Here is a 10,775-nt window from a genome sequence, read left to right on the forward strand (position 1 = left end):
TCCCCATAGAATCCACAAGCAGGAAATTAAATATGGGCTTTATCCTAACGTACAAGTTTGGGCCATAACTCAATTCTATTAAAGAACAAAATCTGCATTAATAAGGTTTCCATTAATTATAAGAAGATCTTGAGAGGAACTAATATGCTCAGAGCCAGCGCCATATAAGAAAATATTAAAAGCAACACAAAAGCTTTTTTCTGCAGCTGTGCCTTGGTTTGTTTTAGCAATAGGTGATAACTATATAAACAAGATAAAAATATAGCGATACAGAAAGCATTTCACTTTGGTGATGGGAAAAGAAAATGTTTTAAAGCTAAAGCACAAGTCACCAAATGCTGGATTTGCTCTGTGATGTTTAGATTTTACTTTTTAGCTACTGTCAAAAGACAAAATTATACAAATTTAGTTCAACGCTTTTAATTAGCCTTATTTTCTATTCTAGAGTCAGGCAATGCTTCATTCCATGAAACAAAATAAGCATTCTGATGCACTGGGCAAAAGAGATTGGTTTTATAGACAGAGAAATCCTGAAGAGGGCAAAAATAAAGGAACCTAAAGCAGATTGGTCAGTTCGAAGTTACTTTTTTTCCTAAAGTGAGAACAATAGGAAACTACCTAAGTGGTTAGCATCAGCTTACTTTAGGTTGCTTATTTCTTTGTAAGGACTGAGCAAAGGGGACTTTATTATCACGGCACTTGAAATAAGCTTCTGCTAGGTTTGATGGCACAGGGCTGTCATTCCAACTACTTACAAGTCTGAGGCAGGAAGATTTCAAGTTGTAGGCTATCCTGGGTAACTTAATGAGGCTCTGTCTAAATAAATAAATAGGGACTGGAGATGTATCTGAGTGGCAAAGGAACCCTGGGTTCAATGCCCAATGCCAAAAAACAAAAAGAAACTATCTTATTGAAATTTGACTGTTTGCTCTCTAATCCTGATTTCTCCAAAAGTCAGGTTAGTTCAGTTTGATAACCTGGAACTTTAGCAAAAGTGACTCCATTTTGATTTTTAGTTTGATCTGTTTGCTTCAGTGCAGGAATTTAATACAAAACAATGGTCTCCTATTTAATACTATAAAAAGCAACCTCATTGCAAGAATGTTGGGAGCAGGAACCAGGGGTCCGGCAGTGAACGGGTGTGGAAAACCACACACTGAAGCTGGACCTCAACCAGTTCCTCATCCTGCAGTAACCTCAGCCTTCTAGACAAAGCATCGCGCTGATATGAACCTGGGAATAGCTTCATAACATAAACAAAGAAGTTTCTCATGGGCCCAGGAACATGTTTACCTCCTGGGCTGCACAACAAAGAAGTTTCTCCTGGGCCCAAGAACATGTTTACCTTGGCTGCATGCACAAGAAAAGTGTCCTGAAGTGACTTGTACTGCTCTTTGTTTTGAAACACTATAAAAACTCTGGAGTCCTCTAATAAATCGCCTTTTGCCTCCTGAGCAATCGGTCTCCCTGCGTCTTCAGTCTCTTGCCTGACTCCTCCCCCGCGCTGGCCGCGGCGCCCCAACGTGGGGCTTGGAACACAAGCATTCGGAGCGTTCTTCCAGTGGAAGGAGAATCGGGAGTTTTGAGAAGACCGCTGCTACGAGGACCCGGGTAAGTGAAAAGTGAAAGTAGCAGGGAGTGGCATATCCGCAGGGATTGAGAATGGGTAACTCCCCGTCTTCAGAACGGGAACTTTTCGAACAAGTTATTTCCTCTTTGTTAAAGAGTAGGGGCATTCTTGTAGCTAAGCTCCAAATTCATCGGTTTGTTGATTTTGTGCATCAGGTTTGCCCCTGGTTTCCAGAACAGGGAACGGTTAATGTTGAAACATGGAAGGCAGTAGGAGAAAAGATTAAGGATTATTATTGTGCTTGGGGCCCTGAGAAGGTGCCTGTGGATGTGTTTCTGATTTGGACTCTAATTAAGGACTGTTTAAAAGGGGACTCTGAGTCTAGTAAATGGGAAAAAAGAACTTGAGAAAGTTTTATAAGAAAATCCAAATCCACAGGGAATGTGGCATCCTCCTTATACCCACCCCTGCCCTCTGCTCCGCCACCGCTCTCCGAGCAGCCCTGTTACGAGCAGCCCCACCTCCCCACGACTAACGAAATAAACAATAGGCCTGATAATTTACAAGTCAATAACCCTGATAGAGAAGCTGATTCAGATTCAGATGAAGAATTAGGTCCAAAAGAATGGGAACAGTTTGAGCGTGAGGCCTCCCAATATGAGCATCAACATGAGGCTTTCATGCTTCAAGATCAGGCAAACCCACAATGTAAGGAACCAATGGAGGGCCTAGAAAACTTGATTGAAACATTTAAAAAACAATTGTCTGTTATGGCTAAGCAGATTCAAAGGTTATCTGAGGCTAATTTAAGGGACCAACAACATAAGAGTTGTAGTACTTCTTCTTTGGCTAGACCTTTATTTGATCAACATGAGGCCTCTACAATGCCTCTTGTCGCTCAAGTAGGATTTAGACCAATGCCCTTGTTGCCCCCGCCTGTACCCATACGCCCTGGCCCTGTCGCGCCTGCGGTAACATCCCCATTGCAGCGCGCACTTCAAGAGGCAAGGAGACAAGGTGAGAACCTGGAAGGATTTCAGGTTTATCCAGTAAAAAGAAGGGTTAATGCGCGAGGACAACCGTATAGTGAATACGAAGGCTTTCCTTTTAAGAATATCAAAGAATTAAAAATGGCTACTACACAATATGGGGCTACTGCTCCTTTTACTATGTCTATTCTTGAATCTATAGCGAGTCAGGCCTTACCACCTCAAGATTGGAAAGTGTTAGCTAAGGCTGTGTTGACTGGTGGCGATTATCTTCTTTGGCTGTCAGAATATGAAGAGACCACTGCAGGCTACGCTTTAGATGATAATGCAATCAATAATGGAATTTCATTGGACCAACTTCAGGGAAAAGGGGCCTTTATGGCTTTAGGTATGCAATTGAATTATCCTGCCTACGCTTATGATTTAATTAGATGGGCTGCTTTGGCTGCCTGGAAAAAGTTACCTCAGTCTGGATCAAAAAAGGGAGAATTAGGCAAGATTAAACAGGGCCCTGATGAGCCATTCCAGGATTTTGTCTCTCGCCTCCTTCAGGCTGCTGGACGATTGATAAGTGATCAAGAAACCAGCAATATATTAGTAAAAAAATTGGCTTTTAAAAATGCCAATGCAGTCTGTCAAGCAGCTCTTCGACCCTGGAAGGGTCGGGGTACCCTAAATGACTATGTCAGACTCTGTACAGATGCAGAAACAGGGTACATCCAAGGGCTGTCTATGGCAGCTGCTCTAAAGGGGCAAACCTTGCAAGAATGTCTGGCAATACAAAATAGCAAATGCAAAAAATGTACTCCTGGCCCTCCAGGAAGTTGTTATAATTGTGGAAAAATGGGACACATTGCTAAACAGTGCTCTGATTCTCCAAAAAATGATAATAATGCAAACAATAAGGTTAAAATTTATAAAAAGCCAAAAGCCCCAGGGTTATGTCCACGCTGCAAGAGAGGAAATCACTGGGCTAATGAATGTTATTCTAAAAGAGACAGAGAGGGCAATCTACTATCCCCCCAGCAAAAAAACTTCAAGAGGGGCCAACCCCAGGCCCGACAACAAATCTTCGGGGCAATTCAACCCAGAAACAATCCATTTCAGACCTCTCCAGAGCAACTCCAGGAAGCGCAGGATTGGACCTCAGTTCCTCCACCCACATCATATTAACCCCAGAGCTAGGAGTCCAATTGATACCTACTGGTATTTACAGCCCGTTACCTCCAAACAATTGGGGACTATTATTAGGAAGAAGTGGATTTACTTTAAAAGAACTTATAGTACTTCCTGGAGTGATAGATCAAGATTATGAGGGAGAAATTAAAGTTATGGCTAAAACTGATACAGTAGTCATCAATATACCCCCAGGTACCCGTATAGCACAGTTATTATTATTGCCCCTTATTCAAGGAAAACAAAATATGCTTAGGAAAAAACGAGGCACCCAAGGATTTGGCTCCTCTGATGCTTTTCTTATTCGACAAATACAAGATGAAAGACCAGAGTGCTTACTAAAAATACAGGGAAAAACCTTTCTTGGAATAATGGATACAGGGGCTGATGTTTCTGTTATAAAACAACAAGATTGGCCTTCATCCTGGCCATTGGATCCTGCCCCTGCCATTCTCCAAGGAATTGGGCAAGCCCCTGCTCCTTTTAAATCCTCTTCTATATTATCCTGGACTGATTTGGAGGGACATACTAGAGAATTCCAGCCATATGTTTTACCTAATCTTCCCCTAAATTTGTGGGGACGAGACATATTAAGCCAGATGGGAATGTACTTGTGGAGTCCAAGTCCCACTGTCACCAAACAGATGTTGCAAATGGGCCAATTACCATTTGCAGGCATGGGAAAAAATAATCAAGATATCAAAGACCCTTTATCCATCCCACAAAACGTTGATAAACAGGGGTTGGGTTTTTCTTAGTGGCCGCTGATCATCCTGCTATCCATGCTGATAAAATTAATTGGAAATCTGATACACCGGTATGGGTAGATCAGTGGCCCATGCCTGAGGCTAAGCTCCAAGCCACCAGGCAATTAGTGCAGGAGCAGTTAGTCTGTGGTCATGTTCGACCTTCCTCCTCCCCCTGGAATTCGCCTATATTTGTGATAAAAAAGAAATCAGGAAAATGGAGATTATTACAAGACCTTAGAAAAGTGAATGATACTATGTTTCCTATGGGGGCTCTTCAGCCTGGACTTCCGTCACCTATAGCAATACGATGTCACATCATCGTATTGTTCTTGATTTGAAAGATTGTTTTTATACTATCCCTCTCAATCCCGAGGATTGCAAGAGATTTTCTTTTAGTATTCCTTCCTGTAATTTGTCCTCACCTATGAAAAGATATGAGTGGATGGTATTACCTCAAGGTATGGCTAATAGCCCTACCCTGTGCCAAAAGTTTGTACATGCAGCATTGCCAATACCAGATCCAAATTTGCCTCTGCCACCATTATTCATTATATGGATGATATTTTAATAGCCCATCAAGAGTCTGAGATGCTCTTGTAAGTGTATGCCTCTCTTTACCAGGATTTAACAAATAATGGGCTGGTCATTGCACCTGAGAAGGTCCAAATTTCACCTCCTTATTCTTATCTAGGTTTTCACTTATATCCACGGCATTTTTCTCCTCAACGATTGTCTGTTAATACTTCTCACTTGCGTATGCTACATGATTTTCAAAAACTCTTGGGTAAAATTAATTGGATCCAGCCATCTCTAAAGTTAACTTACTCAAGACCTCCACCCATTGTTTTCCTCATTAGCTGGAGATTCTGACCCAAGTTCACCCTGCCAAATGAAGCAGAAGCTCGCAAAGCTCATGAACTGGTTAATAAGGCTCTTCAAAGTGCGCAGCTTCACTATTGTGATTATTCCAATCCCTGGTCCCTTATCATCATACCCACATCCTTTTCTCCTACAGGTGAATTATATCAACAGGGAGTTCTCTCATGGATCCATGGTTTGCATTCCCCGAAAAGGGCTCTCCCCCCTTACGCCTCTTTGGCCACAGAAAGGATTATGCGAGGAAGAAAACGGTCTATAATGCATTTGGGAAGAGACCCTCACTCTATTATAATCCCTTATACATCTGAGCAGCTCGAATGGTTGCTTAATATGACTGATTATTTTCCTCTATCTCTAGCGTCCTATACCGGTCAAATCCAACATCATTATCCCAAGGATAAAATTCTTCAATTTGCCTCTAAAGTTACCTTTTCATTTCCTCAAATCAAACACACGAAACCCCTTGTTAATGCTATTACTTTATTTTCAGATGGAAGCTCCAATGTAAAAGCTACTTTAGTATCCCCAAATCAAACTTATGTATGGCAATTGAGGAGTACTTCAGCTCAGGAGACTGAACTTTATGCTGTTCATTAGGCTTTTATTCTTTTCTTTGATATTCCCTTTAATTTGTTCTCAGACAGCCAATATGTAGTACAAGCCTTGTCTGTTTTAGAATGTGTACCTATTATCAACACCGCTCATATCCTTGTTGCACAGTTATTTGGTCTCATTCAATCATCTTTACATTCTCAATCTGCACCTTGTTTTGCAGGACATATTCGCAGTCACTCTAATCTTCCAGGTGCTTTGACTCATGGAAATACAATCGTAGATCGAGCCACGCATATTGGACTGTCTGCTGTTTCGCAAGCACAATAGTCACATGCTCTTCATCACCAAGCTGCACAGGTTTTACGTTATCAATATGGTATAACACGGTAGCAAGCACGAGAAATTGTTAAAAATTGTCCCTCGTGTGCGCCTCTCCTTCCAGTACCTCATTTTGGAGTCAACCCTCCAGGACTCTGTCCAAACGACATCTGGCAGATGGATGTCACTCATTATCCTTTTTTTGGGTCATTAAAATACCTACACGTTACCGTAGACACCTTTTCTCATTACATGCTTGTCTCACCTATGACTGGAGAAACTGCCACCCATGTAATACAACACCTACTATATTGTTTCTCTATCCTGGGCATTCCTCGATCCATTAAAACTGATAATGGCCCAGCATATGTTAGTAAACCCTTTGCCAAATTCTGTCAGACTTTCCATATTAAACATGTTACTGGATTACCTTATAACCCTCAAGGACAGGGAATTGTTGAACGTGCTAATCTCTCACTAAAAAACACGTTAAAGAAATTAAAAAGGGGGAGATGGTATAAGTATTCTTCCAAAACCCTTCTTAACCATGCTCTTTACATTCTTAATTTTTTAACTTTCAATGCTTCCAATAGATCTGCAGCTGAGAGACATTGGTCTCCTGATTTGCCCTCCAAGCCAATGGTTTATTGCAAAGACCCATTAACTAATCTGTTACATGGCCCTGACCCAGTATTTGATATGGGGAAGAGGGTATGTTTGTGTTTTTCCCACAGATGCTGATACACCCAGGTGGATCCCAGAACATTGTGTACGACATGCCCAAGAGCAAGATAGAAAAACTGGGCAGGAAGATGCTTCGACTAACCATGACCTCGAGGACCAGAACAACGACCAGCAGGCCTCCTGCAACAAGAGATGAAACCCTTCTGTTTTTGGCTCAATTGCTAAGCATTATTTGGGTTTTGCATGCATTTCAAACGCCTGTGTGGGTGGATAATTATGGGGCATTTGTACCTAATCCTCCTTTGTTGCACCCTATGTCATAGGGCGACAATGATGATGTTACCGTTTATGTAAATAATACTCGGGTCTTAAGTTTTCCTTCTTCCGCTCATATACAACCTATCTCTATTGTATATAATTACGCTGGAATGTCTGCTTCATTACCCCCTATGTTTTTCTAAAACAAATAAGAATTGTACATTAATAGAAAGATACTCTGATTGGGATGGAAACTTTACTAATGGAACGCACTGGGGAGTAGATATGATGTATGTATTTCGCAACAGTAGTGACACTAGAGTGGGAAAAGGCAATCCCCCTGAGCATATTCCAGAATGTAGACAAAAATACCCAAGCAAAAGTGCATATGGACCCTCATGGCGTTTGTGCCATCATAATTATACTATATGTTACAAAGATCTATGTGATTGGAACTCTAGCATTTATCGCCATGATAACGATTTTTCCATATCTTGTGAGAGTTGTTGTTGGGCAAATGAGAAATGTGCGTCAGGACTTGAAACGTTTTAAGTTAGAATCAACTGCTAGTGAAATTCCCATGCGACGCTTTGTCTGAGAAAAAAGGGGGATATGTTGGGAGCAGGAACCAGGAGTCCAGCAGTGAACGGGTGTGGAAAACCACACACTGAAGCTGGACCTCAACCAGTTCCTCATCCTGCAGTAACCTCAGCCTTCTAGACAAAGCATCGCACTGATATTAACCTGGGAATAGCTTCATAACATAAACAAAGAAGTTTCTCATGGGCCCAGGAACATGTTTACCTTTGCTGTATGCACAAGAAAGTGTCCTGAAGTGACTTGTACTGCTCTTTGTTTTGAAACACTATAAAAACTCTGGAGTCCTCTAATAAATTGCCTTTTGCTTCCTGAGCAATCGGTCTCCCTGCGTCTTCAGTCTCTTGCCTGACTCCTTCCCCGCGCTGGCTGCGGCACAAGAAAAGCTTTTTTTATTTTGTCTTAGAAATATGAAATTCTCCACTTCATATTCCCTTCTCATCGTTGAACCAATATACTTTTTCCAAATGCACAATTTCTGAGGAATGCAGAAGTGACTGTGTAGTCAAAGTGCAGGAGAATTCCGACTGCATCAGGACCTCAGGTCATTCATTCCCCATGATTTCCCAGAAGTACGGGTTCCCTTGCTAGGACTTGATCTCTGTTTCCTCCCCTCTCTTACCTGGCTTCCTCTGTGTAAGTTCTCTGGACTGTCAGCATTATAGTGGGGATGTCTCCAGAGCCTGATCACCAGGATAATAGTTAGGGTTTAAGAGATTAGAGAATCCGTTACTACAAATTCTTCATTGGACCAGTTCAACTCAATTTATAGCTTGATACTTTTAGTGGAGCTAAAAAGCTTAACCTTTATATTGTCACCAAGCCAAAAGACACATTCTTTTAGCTGCCTCAGCCTCTTGGTATAACACTGAAGCTAAATCCTATGCAATGATACATAAGCAACACTGTTATGGGACTCTTCTGGGCCCCTTTCTTGGGGTGGAGGGAATATGAAGTAATGGCTGGTGCTCTTATAGCCATCTTGGACCATGAGCACAATGGCTCCACTCCTGACATAACATAGAGTATGAGCTGGAAGCCGCCTGGGTCGCTGATGACCAAGGATGACCAGTTAAATGTTTCCCAGGAAAAGGGTCCTGGGCAGAGCAAGGAGACCACTGGGCATATCCACCACAGTAGTTGTGTTCCATTGCTAGATCAGCTGGTCTGGATGGAAAGGAAAGGCTAGTATTCATGGAAAGATTGAGGTTGGGCTGACACCATACAACATATGCCAACATAAAAATTATAATTCCCAGTCAAAAAGTTCTGGGAGGTGGGCCGTAGGCCAAGTTGACAGGTTCCATAAGCAGATAGAAGTCAATTATTCTGCTAATAATTGAAGAAATATTAGTTATATTTCTGAGGGATCTGGTTAACTCATTCCCTTGGGCTACTTAGGGCTATGATTTATAGGCAGCAAATTCAGTTAGGATAATAAAGCCCCCAGGCCTGCTGGCAAACTGCTGAGATTTTTCAAGAAGAAAGGCACCATTTAAACATCTCAATCAGCTTTTCTCAAGTGAATGATGTCCTGAGGAAATGGGTTTCAAATGTGTCTTCATCCTTCACACCCTCAGGAATAAAGATGAGAGGAATCAAAGGAAAAAAAAGACTACTGTAATCCATTTCAAGTATTACACAAGTTTGGAGTCTTGAAACAGGTTTTCAAAAACTACAACTCCCAGCAGGCACCGGTTCCACCATCCTTTCCTCCCTTCTCTCTACAGCTTTTCCTTGATGGAGAAAAATTAGCTCAAATATCATTTGATTTGAGAACCACTGGTCCATAAAAGGAAGAATATGTGTCATTTTCTAACCTACTTTTTTTCTACACAACCACGGCCAATCACATTATGGAAGTAAACTTTTTTTACTTCCCAAGCAGTAAAACCTCAAAAGTGTGGACCTGGTTTTGTGTGCAGAAGAAGCGCTGTTTGCCAATGCGCTTGCTCCCCATGGTCACACGCACGGCAGGCACACACATAACAGAAAAGCCACACACTGAAAATAGCAACTGAAGAGGAAAATCAGCTAAAGAAACAAATGTTCTGAAAAAATACAAGAAAGCAGTAACCCAGCAGTACATTCCCAAGCAGTAACAAGACTTTGACTTCTGTAAGCATACAATCTCTATGGAAATTAAGGAAGAATGTATATGGAAATTAAAGCAGACCCCCTGTGGTGGCTAATGTCCTGTGTCAAATTGCCTGGGTGTGTCTGCACAGATAGATTGGGAGGAGAAGCATCTGAGTCAGCGGGGCTGAGCAGAGAAGGCTGCTCTTGCCTGTGGGAGTGGCACCAGCCTATCTGTGAGTGCCTGAAGGAAGCAAAACGGTGGAGGAGGATGGGTCTGCTCTGTGTCTGAGCTGGAAATCAATCTTCTCCTCCCCTGGGAGATGGGTGCTCAGGGCCTTTGCACTTTCCGCTTACTCCCTGGGCTCACCCATTCTTGGGCTTCAGGCTGGGACCACCCCACCAGCTCTCCTGGGTCTCACTTTGCAGACACCAGATGGCGTCACTTCTCAGCCTCCATAAAGCCAGCCAAGTCTTCAAAGACTAATCAACCAGGCAGATAAGAAAAGCCAAGCCCGTTTCTTTAAAGCTTGATGTAGCAGGGAAGTTCACCACAATGACTTGCATTCAGCAGAGACTCCAAGGCAGGGACAGCTTTAAGGCAGAAAGAGGAAAATTGGAGAGTTTTGGCACAGGAACCAATAGGAGGTTAACTAGAAAGAGGGCATCCTGGTTAGCAGTGTGCGCTCTGCTTTCTGTAGTTAGTGCTTTAGAGGGCCGGGCAGGGTGGGGGGAGCACTTAGGTATGCTATCGGATATTAATTACATCCTGGCTATTTTGTGCCAATTGTTTAGCTTTCTGGATTGTTGCTAGAGATAGCAATCCAACTTCCTGCGTGTCTGGAGCACAGCAGGCTGGCTTCCTGCACTGTTTATATAGTCAGGGGACTGGTTTTCTGGGCAGATGCTGCAGGTGGTGGGCCA

At 42.4% G+C, this 10,775-nt stretch overlaps 1 long non-coding RNA gene across 1 annotated transcript; it reads left to right on the forward strand.

Moving 5' to 3' along the window:
• The first annotated feature begins 1,068 nt into the window (after positions 1-1,068).
• LOC134477074 (uncharacterized) lies at positions 1,069-8,090 on the forward strand. Its single transcript, XR_010049001.1, has 2 exons — positions 1,069-1,611; positions 6,139-8,090. It is a non-coding gene; the product is annotated as an uncharacterized LOC134477074 (long non-coding RNA).
• The last annotated feature ends 2,685 nt before the right edge of the window (positions 8,091-10,775 follow it).

Source organism: Cavia porcellus, unplaced genomic scaffold (genome assembly GCF_034190915.1).
Source record: "Cavia porcellus strain 051 isolate PalLab524CR breed Dunkin Hartley unplaced genomic scaffold, mCavPor4.1 scaffold_7, whole genome shotgun sequence".
Classification (NCBI taxonomy): domain Eukaryota; kingdom Metazoa; phylum Chordata; class Mammalia; order Rodentia; family Caviidae; genus Cavia; species Cavia porcellus.